We start from the raw sequence: 13,447 nt of genomic DNA, 5'->3' as shown, positions 1-13,447 counted from the left end.
CTTAATAGTGAATGCCCACCCGAGGAATACACACTGGCAACAGGCCTCACTTCTCCCTTAAGCGTATTATTACACTAACTAATCCGTCGGGCCCAATGCGTCAAGGATGCGACAGTAATAAGCCCTTTAATAGAGGTCCGTGGTTAGTAATACATTGGTATTCGATAAACCAGCCACTTGAATATATAATTTCGTTAGAGTATTTATTCCCGATGCAAAATCAAAACTACAAATACAAATATACTTTATTCCGCCAAAAGAGTAAGAAATAGTAATTACAAAACTAGGTACATGGCAAAAGGCGGCCTTATCGCTTAAAGCGATTTCTTCCAGACAACCATAAGGCGAGGTAAAATGTAAAAATTGTAATTGAAAGATTGCGGGTACAAACTTTAAGTATAACTAACCAATAAATACATGCAAATAAATATATTATATAACATACATACGCAGCCTCCGTGGTCTAGTGGTTAGAGCGTTAGGCTCACGATCTGGAGGTCCGGGTTCGATTCCCGATGGGGACATTGTCGAAATCACTTTGTGAGACTGTCCTTTGTTTGGTAAGGACTTTTCAGGCTTGAATCACCTGATTATCCGAAAAAAGTAAGATGATTCCGTGCTTCGGAGGGCACGTTAAGCCGTTGGTCCCGGCTATTAGCCGTAAAAACACCTCCACCAACCCGCACTGGAGCAGCGTGGTGGAGTATGCTCCATACCCCCTCCGGTTGATTGAGGGGAGGCCTGTGCCCAACAGTGGGACGTATACAGGGTGTTAGTGACGTCGTAACGAAAACTTTGAGGGATGATTGAGACCATGATTCTGAGATGATATCAAGTGAAATTTTCCGTCGCAAAAGTATGGAACAGAAAAAAATTAAAAAAATAACAAAAAATTTCATGAATTTTCCGACTGAAAATTCCACTTGATATCAACTCAGAATCATGGTCTGAATCATCCCCCTCAGTATTCGTTACGATGTCACTAACACCCATACCTACTTGTATGGGTACAGTATGTACTTGTGTGGGGTGTAAGTGACATCGTAAGGAATACTGAGGGGGATTCAACAGTTGATTATTCTGAGTTAATATCAAGTGGAATTTTTCATTGCAAAAGTATAGAATTGAAAATAATTTAAAAAAACTAAAAATAAAACATGAATTTTGCGACGGAAAATTCCACTTGATATTAACTCAGCAGTGCAATTCTGTAAGGTAATTTTTGAAACTCGCATCTGAATCCGCGGTGAGTTTTTGTTTTGGCATTCTGTAAGACATGTACTTAAGTTGAATGCACACTAGCGTCACAGTTGCGAGTACGGCAGCGAGTCGAACTAAAGTTGATGCGAGATTTTGACGTTTTTAGTATGAGATGACAGATGTATCCGCATTCTGTAAGGGTGATTCCCCGTTCACTTCGCTATTCACTTCACTTACGAACTCGATTTGATCTGTCAAATAAAAAGTTGATGTTCGTCGAGTGAAATCTATACGTTTATTAGTTATTTGCTAGTGATATCGTGTCTAATAAGACTCAATAAGTTTCAATTAAGGTAATTTAACAGATTAATGTTTAAAAAACTTTAGTGTAGTATTTTATCTGGTGCTAGTGTACATGTTTCTTCTGTTGAAAATCGCTCAAATGTTTTTATTAAAGTGTTTATTAGAGGAAGCTCATACTTTGGACAATTTTGAGTTGCGTCGACAAGCCTATGAAATTCGTAGTTTGTCTCTATTGGCCCGAGATGATAACTATGTCAGCGTATATAGTCTTTCGAAGCAATTAATCGACCAACTCGAGCTTGAGTTGCTCCCTATAATAAAAAAGTACCAAACGTCGAAGAAAAGGACTTACAACTCGTATTAAGGTGAGAAAATTACCTATCTATCTAATACCTACTACCTTATCGTTATTTTGTTAAAATAGATTGATAGCATACTATTCCACACATATTGTGTACCTTGTCATTTTTGGCTAGTGGCAGCTACTAAAACATTATAAAAGAAAATGTTCGGACCTATTTGTCCCAAACATCTGCATCCTGCTGCATAAACAAAGTGGTTAAGGTACTCAACAATCCGAACATGTTGAAAAAGTATATAAGGTTTCCCCAAAATATATAAGAAAGACAAATATTAAAGAGGAGATTTATATTTGAAGATTTTTGTGATAAAACATGCGATGAAACCCTAATACGAGTACCCACTTTCTTGTATTAAATTACAGGTTTCAAGAAAAATTCATCATTGGCAGCATTGATGGCACTCTCGTAACTTAAAAAGACCGGCTGAGCATGAAGACTTCTTCTGTCGTAAGAATTATCATGCTAGGATGTGCAATTGAAAAAATATCATGTGCAATTGGTAAGTGAATTAGAATCTCTTGTCCCGCTTGATCAAACATCTTAGAGGTACTCAAATTATTATTTGATGATCATCTCCCTAATCATATTAAGTACCTATTTTTTAGATTACAGATGACAGTTTTATTTTTAATGAAGATGTAAGAGATCACTTAGAGGCTTTGACAAATGCTGGTGAAGAAATTGTTTTGTTCGGTAAGTTTTTCTTTAGTAAAGATATAATATATTTATAAAAGTGATAAAAATAATTATAAGTTGGCCCTTAACAAATCTATTAAAAAGTTTTTAGATTTATTTAATAGGATACAGAGTATCTAACTGAAATTCTTTTCTAGACCATTCATCAGCTATCTAAATGCAACATTTCTCGTGGTCTATTGTATAATTCTGTAAAAGCAGCAACAAACTTACGTTTCAGTTTTATTAGTAAGGAATTCCTTACTAACAATTGGTTTAAATATTTAGTAATAAAGTTGTATTCTTCATATATTTCAGGTGGTTCTGGATATGCTGAGCGGGCTAACCTTATGACACCTATAAATAATGCCCCAGACAATACTCCTGAAACATATTATAACATGCTTACGCAACTCCGTAGAACGCCAAATGGTTTGTTGAAGACGCTTCAGGTGTTTGTTAGTACACAGGGTCCTAGACTATCATCCTGATAAAGTTGCAATGCATGTTGTATTCTGCATAACGTGTTCAACCGGGCTGGAATGGAGGTAGTTAATTTGACTGAAGATGAAAACCTAGAGGAAGCTCAGGTGGCAGCCGAGACACAGAGAAGGCAACGTGCCAAATCATGATGATTTAAATGTTGGACGGTCGCAAAGGCCTCAAAGGACAAAGAAAAAAAAAGTCAAAGATCTTGTGAATAGATTGTGGTGATCGCGTCGACGTTAACTCCATCTCAGTGTGAGATGTTAAACCTTAGGACTAAATATTTTAATTATCTATGTAGATCTAGTTATAGCACATACTAAGGAATAATAGGTAATTTAGAGGTATAGGTATTAGTGAGTGTGTTGTTATCATACAGAATTACCTACTTTGTGTAATGTTATACAATAAAATTGTATATAATAAGCTATTATTACTTTAGGGTCTGCTATTAACTTCAAAATTGTATTTTATGAATAAATAACGGTTTTTTTATTATTATTTATATTTAGTACATAAGAACATTGAAAAAAAAAAGATTGTAATATAAGCAAAACCAGAAAAGAAACAACGAATAATAATAATATAACGTATAATAATCTACTTTAAAACTTGAAAATATAAATTTTCAATTTAAATACTTATTTATTTGACCCCAGTTCAACCTAATAGCTTCTGCTAGCGCATTTAATCCTTCCTCCACTGCCGCCACAGCGTTAGCGGCAATTCCGTCTCTCTCAATGCTGCGCTTCATCATGGTCGCCTTGACCGGTGCATTGGGCCGCTGAATTTCTAACTGCTGCTCTTCAACTCACTGAAATCTGTAAGAGTAATAGTAGTTTATTTCAGCACATAAATGTAGTCAAAATAACATTAGATCAAATAAACTGAAATACGTACTTCTGAATGTCCACTGCTTTGTATTAAAGAGGGAGGCTGGGGAACCAATTGTATTGGGTCTGATTGCTGAAAATAAAATCATGTACTTTATTATTATTATTTTAGTATAATAACGATGAACACACCTAATTTAATAAAACTCTGACTAAAAATAGCTGGATTCCCAGTGGGCATCTCCAGTACCAAACCCTGAACCCCTATACAAAGCCACTATCCGTTCCTCCAATGCAAGTTCAGCTACATCCTCCACCCCACCACCAGTCCTACGTCTAGCTGCAGCCTGTGCTGCTACTTTTTTAACGGCACGTTTTTACTCAGACAGATAATATATAAGTTTAAGTGTTTAGAATGCGTTAGTAGGTACATTGTTAATGAATAAATTGCAGAGAGATTGACAAACTCAATAAACAAGCTAGGTTGAAATTCAATTTTTTTTAACATTTGAAATGCTTCAAGAATAGTATTTCGGACAAGAAATATTAATATTAACATACTCACTTTGGTCCACTGCTTGTATGTTTTAATCGTCCCACCCATATTATTGAGCCGCTATGACAAAACTTGCTAGTGCTCCACTCTCTGGCATATTGAGTTTTTGAAAAACCCTTTGCCAAATCTGGGTTTCTTTCCAGGAAGTCAATCATTGCTTCTATTAGGGCAAAGGACAGATGGGATGAGCGCTCGCTTACACTGAAAAGATTTTTGTTTTTGTTACAAAACAAAATAATTCCAGTCAGTAAGAGATTAATTTTAAGTAAAGGAATAAACTTACTTCATTATCCCGTTTCAAAATATGTCCACACGCAGCCAAAACACCACAATCTATGCACCAAACCACTTAAAAACATATAAATGCACTTGAAATTCCTCAACTTTGTTTTCAAACATTCGTACAAAACTTTTTTTTAGCTTTGAGTTATAAAAATGTAAGCATAGACTCAATGCTTATTCATCCAAAAGAATTAAGTTTATGATTAAAAGCATTATAATTTAACTTATTAAGGCTTGAGTAATTTAAATTCGAGTACAGAAACGTGAATAAAATCATCCAAATTATAGTTCTTTGGCAGAATTTCATTATTTTAGCTAAAAACAATAAATCGGTAATTACCGATTGGTATCTTCTCATTAAGCGCCAATCACTAGTAACTCGAAAGATATATCGAAGCTCACTTCACTTCGCAAGTGAGCTAGTGATGTTTACAGAATACCAAATCAAGGTCAGGTGAGATCGAATGCGAAGTGTAAGTGAGCGTCGAAGTGATAAGCGAGTTATTGTTCGAGATCTACAGAATCGACATACAGAATCATGGTCTGAATCATCCCCCTCAGTATTCGTTACGATGTCACTAACACCCTGTATAGGCAGTTTATGTATAACATACATACAAAAATTTCCATCCTACTTTAAAAAAAATAAAAAATAATGCTGCTCCGAGAGCGTGGCTCTTAAATTGATAATGATACAAAAATAAATAATATACCGATATAAATAGTACACACAAAAAACCTAAAAATAAACAACTCAAGCCACACTGACGTTCATAATAATAACATACTTACGTACATTGAATTGTGATTGTTGAATGACGATTCAAGTATTTGATCACTATACCACAGACGTCCGCATCAAATATGTAAATCTGAAATTCAATTAATACCATATTTATACAGAACTGATTACACTGTATTTACTAATCGGCGACTATGTTTGTGTATTATAGAGTGGTGTAGTACTTGGAGCGTTTAACAAGCTGAAAGTACGGGGTTCGATGCCTGAGACTGCTCTCAATTTGGTTACTCATGTCGAGTACTCTGATTGTCTGCAAGTAATGATTCTTACCGATCATGGCGGTTTGGAAGGTGCGTCACACCCTTGGACTCGGCTACGACTTACTCAAATAAATACTATTCGTTACATAAACCATAAATCTTTTATGTTTTTACAGTTATCCAGTTAGAACTCTTACGTAAATCTCTCTCTCATTATTTAAGAGCTGCGATCTTGTCGGTGGAGTAATCCTTCATTACTCCATAGATAGGGCGTGTAGAATGGTGGTTGCCCCAATCGCCTTCCGTTCCGCAGTACACCGATCAATTTCTCAATCCGTGATGTTCTAGCTAGAGCCATACCAGAATCCATTTCCTCGGCCTCCAACCAGTACTGATACCGCTGCTGCCCGGCATCGTTTTTGAAGTATCGGCGCCTACTCGCTACGTCACAAGATCGTCATAGAAATAATGTAACGTAACGTAAATCTACTTACCTAAAAAAGATAGAAAGATATTTTTGCGTAAGTAAAAATATAGACTTTCGGTATTCGAAGAATTTCCCTGTTATACTCAAAGACAAATCACGACGAACTTATGAGTGCTAAGGCCATCGCTTACAATCTGTACTCACCCACTTCACACTAGACACGTGTGGGTCGAGCCTTATAATATGTAATCTGTGCCAATGCGCTACAAAATTATTCCGTTCATCACATAACATGCCAAAACTCAGTTTGACAAAACTAATGAAACGTAAACAAAAAGTTATCTACCTAAATGTTTGAGCACAAGATTAACAATGTCGAGACCACTAGAAGATTAAAGTGCATTCTAAATATTTGGCAACTTGTTTGAATGTACACAACTCATAACGAACGTGAAACTGTTCGCGTTAGACAAAGTTATGCGAAGTAAAGTAGCTGGAGTGTATACGTTCGTGTAAATTATGTGCCGGCCTATTCGCGCTTCCACCGCGCATCGTTATTAGACAATGCCTTTTAAAATCTATTACTCATTTTTTTTAAATTTTGTATATATGTATTTTTTACGAAAATTCCCTATGTGTAAGTACAACCTTTTTGTTTTTTTTTTCTTTTTTATAAAAAAGTCAGAATCATTTATTCAACGTAAATATAAACGTTTTGAAGGTCAATTTAACATTTTTGAAACTACTACTCCATTTCGCAAGGTGTTATATATAGCTGAGGAGAAGAAATGACAAGAAACTGCAACAGCAACATATCTTTTAAATCAATGTAAGTATACATTACAAGTTACCTAATGACTAGAGAAATACAATTTATAGGTACCATTTATTACTTTTATTCTTTTTTAAGTTTTTCTACATAAAGTAGGTAAGCTTCGACAAATTCAAAGTACTGTCTGGTATTTTATTGTAAAAACGTATACGTAACCCCAAAAAAGATGAGTTTAATTTACTTAGCCTAAAATTTTGGACAGCAATTTTATTTTTGTTTCTTGTATTGTATGTATGTCTTTCACAGTTTCTATAAAACAGTCTTCTTCTTATGTCAGGTTCTTCTGGTGTCAGGGTTATGATTGAGCCGCCAAAGGCCCCTGACATGTCTCATGTAACGACTACTCACTTACATCAGTAAATAGTAACCGGGACGGATGGCTTAACGTGCCTTCCGAAGCATGGATCATCTAACTTTCGGACAATCAGGTGATCAGGCTGTAATGTCCTAAATAAACTAAAGAACACAAAGTAAATTTTGTGATATGTCCCCATTTGGATTCGAACTCGGGGCCTCCGGATCATGAGTCTAACGCTCAACCACTGGCCACAGAGGCCGTTAAACTGTGATAGCTATCAAAAGCTATTGTGACTGGAAATTCGCGCCTTAGGAGACTAAATAAATAAGGGCGCTGCCGAGATTTAAGGTGATAATTTAATTACCTATTTTCTCATTACTCGGGTATATTTTACGTATAGAATTATGTTACCTATATTACATCCCTTTATTTTGACCAAAATAACAATGGATGGAAGATGTGTTGTGCCTAAATGTACTAAAAAGGGTTATCATTTATACCCATAAACAAAAATAAAAGATGCATACGTCTATTATCTCCAGGAGCTCGGTGGCGCAGCGGTAAACGCGCTCGGTCTGCGATTGTTGAAGTTAAGCAACTTTCGCATAGGATGAGTGACCACAAAAAAAAAATGTTTTCATCTCGAGCTCCTCCGTGCTTCGGAAGGCACGTTAAGCCATTGGTCCCGGCTGCATTAGCAGTCGTTAATAACCACCAATCCGCATTGGGCCCGCGTGGTGGTTTAAGGCCCGATCTCCCTATCCATCCATAGGGAAGGCCCGTGCCCCAGCAGTGGGGACGTTAATGGGCTGATAGTGATGATAGTGACGTCTATTATCAATGAAATTAGAAGGATAAACGAAGGAAAATCTTTACAGCCCCATCTATATTGTTTTTGAGGAACGTAGCCTGGAGAGTCCCTCATTAACATTTTCATTACGGCCGAATATGTTGATCTCAAATGTAAATAATTTATCTACATAATGGCCCCGATTCCTGCAGACACCGCCTAATTTTATTTTAAGTTATATCCGTCATTTTCATATCCGTCGAAAAGGAAAGGGACGGATGATTCACAACTCTTAATTTTAGGAAGAATGAGTAAATGAATGAATAACCCGGGCGAATCAAAAGGTACGTCGTTGGTATGCAATCCGTTTGACGTGCTGTCTACTTAACTGTGTCGGGTTATTGACGAATGTAAAATTTTTAGACGGTTGGTTTAGATTTGTGCTTAAAATTGACGTGTGTTCCATAAATTTTATGCTTGTCGATTACCCGTCCCTTTCCTTTTCGGCGGATAAGAAAATGACAGATATAACTTAAAATAAAATTAGATGGTATTTACAGGAAATAGCACCAATATAATACCTACCATAAACGACCTCTGTGGTACAGTGGTTGAGCGTTGGGCTCACGATCCTGAGGTCCTAGATTAAATTCCCGGTGGGGACATATCACAAAAATTACTTTGGTTGTCCCTAGTTTGGTTAGGGCATTACAGGCCGATCACCTGATTGTCCGAAAGTAAAATGATCCGTGCTTCAGAAGGCACGTTAAGACACTGGTCCCGGTTACTACTAACTGATGTAAGTAAGTAGTCGTTACATGAGCCATGTCAGGGGCCTTCGGCGGATCAATAGTAACCCTGTCACAAAGGTTGTTGGGTACTCCACCGCACAACCCACACGACAGAAGAAGAATACCTACCATTTTCTCTCTCTTTATTTAAGAGCTGCGCTCTTGTCGGTGGAGTAGTCGCCTTCATTACTCCATAGATAGGGCGTGTAGAACGGTGATTGCCATAATCGCCTTCCGTTCCGCAGTACACCGACCAATTTCTCAATCGGTGATGTTCTAGCTAGAGCCCAACCAGAATCCATTTCCTCGGCCTCCAACCAGTACTGATACCGCTGCTGCCCGGCATCAGGGGTGCGCTTTTGAAGTAGCGGCGCCTACTCGCTACGTTTCAAGATCGTCATAGAACCATCATCATCAGCCGTATGACGCCCACTGCTGGGCATAGGCCTCCCCCAAGGATCTCCACGACGATCGGTCCTGCGCTGCCCGCATCCAGCGGCTTCCCGCGACCTTCACCACCATAGAACCTAAGTAGCATTTTATGAAAAATAAAAAAGAACTTTAAAAATAAAAGCGCAAGCGCGAGTTCTCTGAGCCAAACGTGACGTGCGCCTCGTTTACAGTGATGTCATGGCAGAATTAATTAAATCTGTGTGTACACTAAAGATTACCGTCGTGTTTGTTGCAGGTTAATCTATTATTAAAATGCAGCTGCTCTGCACCCGCCCAGTAACCCGCCATTATGTCCGGTGTATACAGCTTTAACAATAAATACAATGTTCTAATATGTTTTTTTGTAAATATTCTGTAGTCACGCATGCTGGGAGTAAATAAAAAAAACATAAGTAGATCGAATTTAACAGCTAGTTTTCCCAATTATGTCGTAAAAACCGACATAGGGATTTTGTCGTCTTCATTTATTCATTCACTTCAATCAACGGAGGCCCACACAGTAACCCATGAATATTATGTTAATGCGGCGAATAATTTCGATAGTCCATAGGCAGTTAGGCTTAAGTGGAGATGGGCAGGACACTTCGCAAGACGGGAGGACAACAGATGGACTAAGGCTGTTACTGAATAGTGGCCAAGGGGTGGTATTCGATATCGAGGCAGACCACTAGCCGGTCGGATGACATTGTGAGGTAAGCCGGAAAGCAATGGATGAGACTTGCCCAGGACCGGAAAGGACGGCCTGAAAGAGAGGAGGCCTATACCCAGCAGTGGGTGGATACGGGCTGAGTATTTAGTCAGCATCAAAATCAAGATAGATAGAACGGCAGTTCACATGCTTTTTTATACACTTAGGACTTCGTATAAGTCACTGCTAGTTATCTTTTGATCGTTTGCGGCTCTGGCCACCCCTTTAAGTACGATAGGCTTGAATATGTATCCATTGTTTAGCAAAAGAGTGGTGATATTGATTGAGTGCTCGTGGGCATCATTCTGCTTCATTGTTTCAAATGTAAACAGCTAACAAATACATTATATGTGAATGCAAAATTTTGAAGTTCCTATTTCATCATCATGTTTTACAACATTAACAATGAAAATGTAATTAATCAAAACCAATCACAATTTAAATAACGTAGAACAGTATACTTACTTACCTAAGCAATTTGAATTGCTTAAAAAATCCTCGCTTAAAAAAGTCTAAATCAACGCAATCCAAAAACGGCCTTTTAGGAACAAAAACTTATTAGACCTAGACTCATGAAAGGACATTGAATAAGTTGTATGGAACTTGGTTAAATATCCACCACTCTGAAGACCTGTGTACCGAAATATACCACTAAATACTGAGTCATCATCATCATCAGCCCATTAACGTCCCCACTGCTGGGGCACGGGCTTTCCCTATGAATGGATAGGGAGGTCGGGCCTTAAACCATCACGCGAGCCCACACGCGGGGCGGGGCGGATTGATGGTTATTAACGACTGCTACTGCAGCCGGGACCAACGGCTTAACGTGCCTTCCGAAGCACGGAGGAGCTCGAGATGAAAACTTTTTTTTTTGTGGTCACCCATCCTATGACCGGCCTTTGCGAAAGTTGCTTTACTTCAACAATCGCAGACCGAGCGCGTTTACCGCTGCGCCACTGAGCTCCTCAAATGGAAATACTTGAAAATGGAAATAATTGAAATAATTGGAAATACTGAGTAATAAATACTAAACCACAGTCAAACATATCCTGTCAGGATGGTTTTATAACAGAGTTCCTTTGACCACCTTCCCGCTCTTTATTTAGACCCTGGATATCACGTAGGACCAGAAAGCATGTCAAGACAAATCAAACAACCCCTGAATCAGTTAAAAATGTGGGTTCGTAAAAATATTTTTCCATGAAAATATTAAAAAACGCTATTATTCATTTAGCCATAACTTGTTACTGACAGTATATTTTTGATTGCGGTTTGGTATTTATTAATTAGTATTTAGTGGTCTATTTTGATAAATAGGTCTCGTTGGCGGTGGACATTTGGACCACTTTAAATCAATCTCCTTTGGCGAGATGGAAGGTATTATAATACAAGGTAAAGAGAAAATTCCAAAAATCGTAAATTTGATTTTTTATCCTAAAAAACGTACGTTTTTCCAATTACAAACTTATTTTGCAGTCAGCACCACAATCGCGATGTGTCGAAGTATGAAAACAACATGTTTTCAACAGCAAATAAATGTTTTTGCGAATATAAACTTTTTGCAGATGGTAACTAAAGGTTGCCTGAAAGAGATTTCTACCTTAGCAATAAGGCCGCCTGTTGTACTACCTATCTAATTATAATACCTAATGTATTTTTAATAAGATTTAAGAGCAATAAAGAGTTTTTGTATTGTATTGTATTGTAAACTAATCACGGCCTATGTCGATGTATGGAGACAATAGTCAACGGCAAAGACAAAGCCTCGGAGCTCTCGGTGCTCGAGTTAGACTCGCTCTTGACCGGTTTTTCATCCAATGTGTATGCAAATATAAAATTTACTCAGCTAACCGACTATTAAACCCCTCTCCGGGTGTTTTGTAAATTATTAGCGTCTTACGCGACCGACACTGCACACATAAATAATGGCGACCCGAACAAACAAAAATATTAATTTGCGTGTGTATTATACACTGCATTATCTTAGTACAAAGATGTAACTGGATACTGGATGAGTATAATTTTGTTCAAAATCAAAGCCAATAAAAAAAAACTGTAAATACAATACAATAAAAATACCCTTTATTGTACCAAAATAAAAATAAATAATTACAAAAAGACTCAAAAAAAAAATACAAAGATAAAATACTTTTACGATACAAGATGTGATGATTGATGGTTGTTGTTTGATGGTTGGTTGTGTGTCGGCGACAGGCGCACCTGGTCAATATAGACCGAGCGCCGCCTTGACCGCCGCCGCCCACAACATAGGTCCCGTGCCGGAGGGCTCCCCAGTGTTCCGGGGCAGCCCTCGGCGGAGGGGGAGGCGCTAGACGCGCTCCCATGGGCGTTGGGCCCTAACGGGCATCCGCCGGCGGGGACGCGGTTGTGTGCAACTGCGTTCCCGTGTCCTCGCCACATGGCGGCAAGGAGGAACACCGTTGGTTTTTAGTGGGTATACCGGGTGGCGACATCCGGGGAGTCCCACATAACCACGTCGTCGTCCCGGGCGGCGTGGTATGCGTAACGCATTTTCCAACGTTAAAAAAAAAATAAAATGGTTGGTTGTGTGTGATGTGATTCAAGTGCAATAAAGAGTTTTTGTATTGTATTGTATACAATACAAAACAATACTACACTAACTACACTAAAAACAATAACTAAAGTAGAAGGGGTGGTAGTAGTAGGGGTAGTAGTGTAGTAATTTGTAGTAGTTGTAAAGTAAGTAGACTTTTTCGCCTGCATAATTGGTATTGGATAAAACAATATTATTATTGATAGTGTTCATGTCCACATGCGATCTGAAACACGCTCTCAATAACATTAAAAGGGGACTAGCTCATGGTAAAGGAAGAAAGAAGAAAGCAATAAAAAAGAACAAAAAACAATCACGAATTTTGCGACGGAAAATTCTATTTGTTTCTCAGAATTATGAGCTGAATCACTCCCCTCAGTATTCAGTACGGTGTCACTAACACCCTATAAAATATGTGATGATGATGATCTCCGACCGATTTCGGCCATGTTGACCACTTCGGCTCCTAGTCGGCACGACGCTGATGCGCCCGATGATGGCTTATGTAGCCTATCTTTATATCCGTAGAAATCAGACAAAGCCTAGGCTGCATCAAGCCAGACCTCTCTACGTCACGTGCCATGTGCCATGTATGCATTCCAAAAATATCTGCTGATACCATTTAAAATTTACTTATTTATAAAAGTAACGCGCCTAACGGCTAGAGTGATATGGTCTGAGAAGACCACATCGCTACAGCACCTACATTGTTGAATTCAAACTTTATAACAAGTACATTGTTTTAAGTTTACGCGGTTATTATAATAATTAAAACACATTAGGGGAAAGTCTCCCTATTTTAAACGCGGTAAGAATCCGTTATTATGTGTTTTTATAACAAGTAAGTAATGTCGTTTCCAGCGTGCACGCGGTCTGTGTGCAACCCTCGTC

General features: G+C 38.2%; 2 long non-coding RNA genes across 3 annotated transcripts; one reads left to right on the top strand and one right to left on the bottom strand.

Annotated features, from left to right (window-relative positions):
* Positions 1-1,397: 1,397 nt before the first annotated feature.
* Positions 1,398-3,259, top strand: LOC126374819 (uncharacterized). Of its 2 annotated transcripts, XR_007567494.1 has the most exons (5): positions 1,398-1,553; positions 1,670-1,868; positions 2,228-2,364; positions 2,471-2,558; positions 2,859-3,259. It is a non-coding gene; the product is annotated as an uncharacterized LOC126374819 (long non-coding RNA). The 2 variants fall into 2 exon arrangements; XR_007567493.1 differs by having other exon boundaries at positions 1,406-1,868.
* Positions 3,260-3,685: 426 nt separating this feature from the next.
* LOC126374820 (uncharacterized) lies at positions 3,686-4,863 on the bottom strand. Its single transcript, XR_007567495.1, has 4 exons — positions 4,699-4,863; positions 4,425-4,616; positions 3,927-3,992; positions 3,686-3,847 (listed from the first exon to the last, which is right to left on the bottom strand). It is a non-coding gene; the product is annotated as an uncharacterized LOC126374820 (long non-coding RNA).
* Positions 4,864-13,447: the final 8,584 nt, after the last annotated feature.

This window comes from Pectinophora gossypiella, chromosome 18 (assembly GCF_024362695.1).
Source record: "Pectinophora gossypiella chromosome 18, ilPecGoss1.1, whole genome shotgun sequence".
Taxonomy (NCBI): Eukaryota; Metazoa; Arthropoda; class Insecta; order Lepidoptera; family Gelechiidae; genus Pectinophora; species Pectinophora gossypiella.
This window is presented reverse-complemented; position numbering and strand designations above follow the sequence as displayed.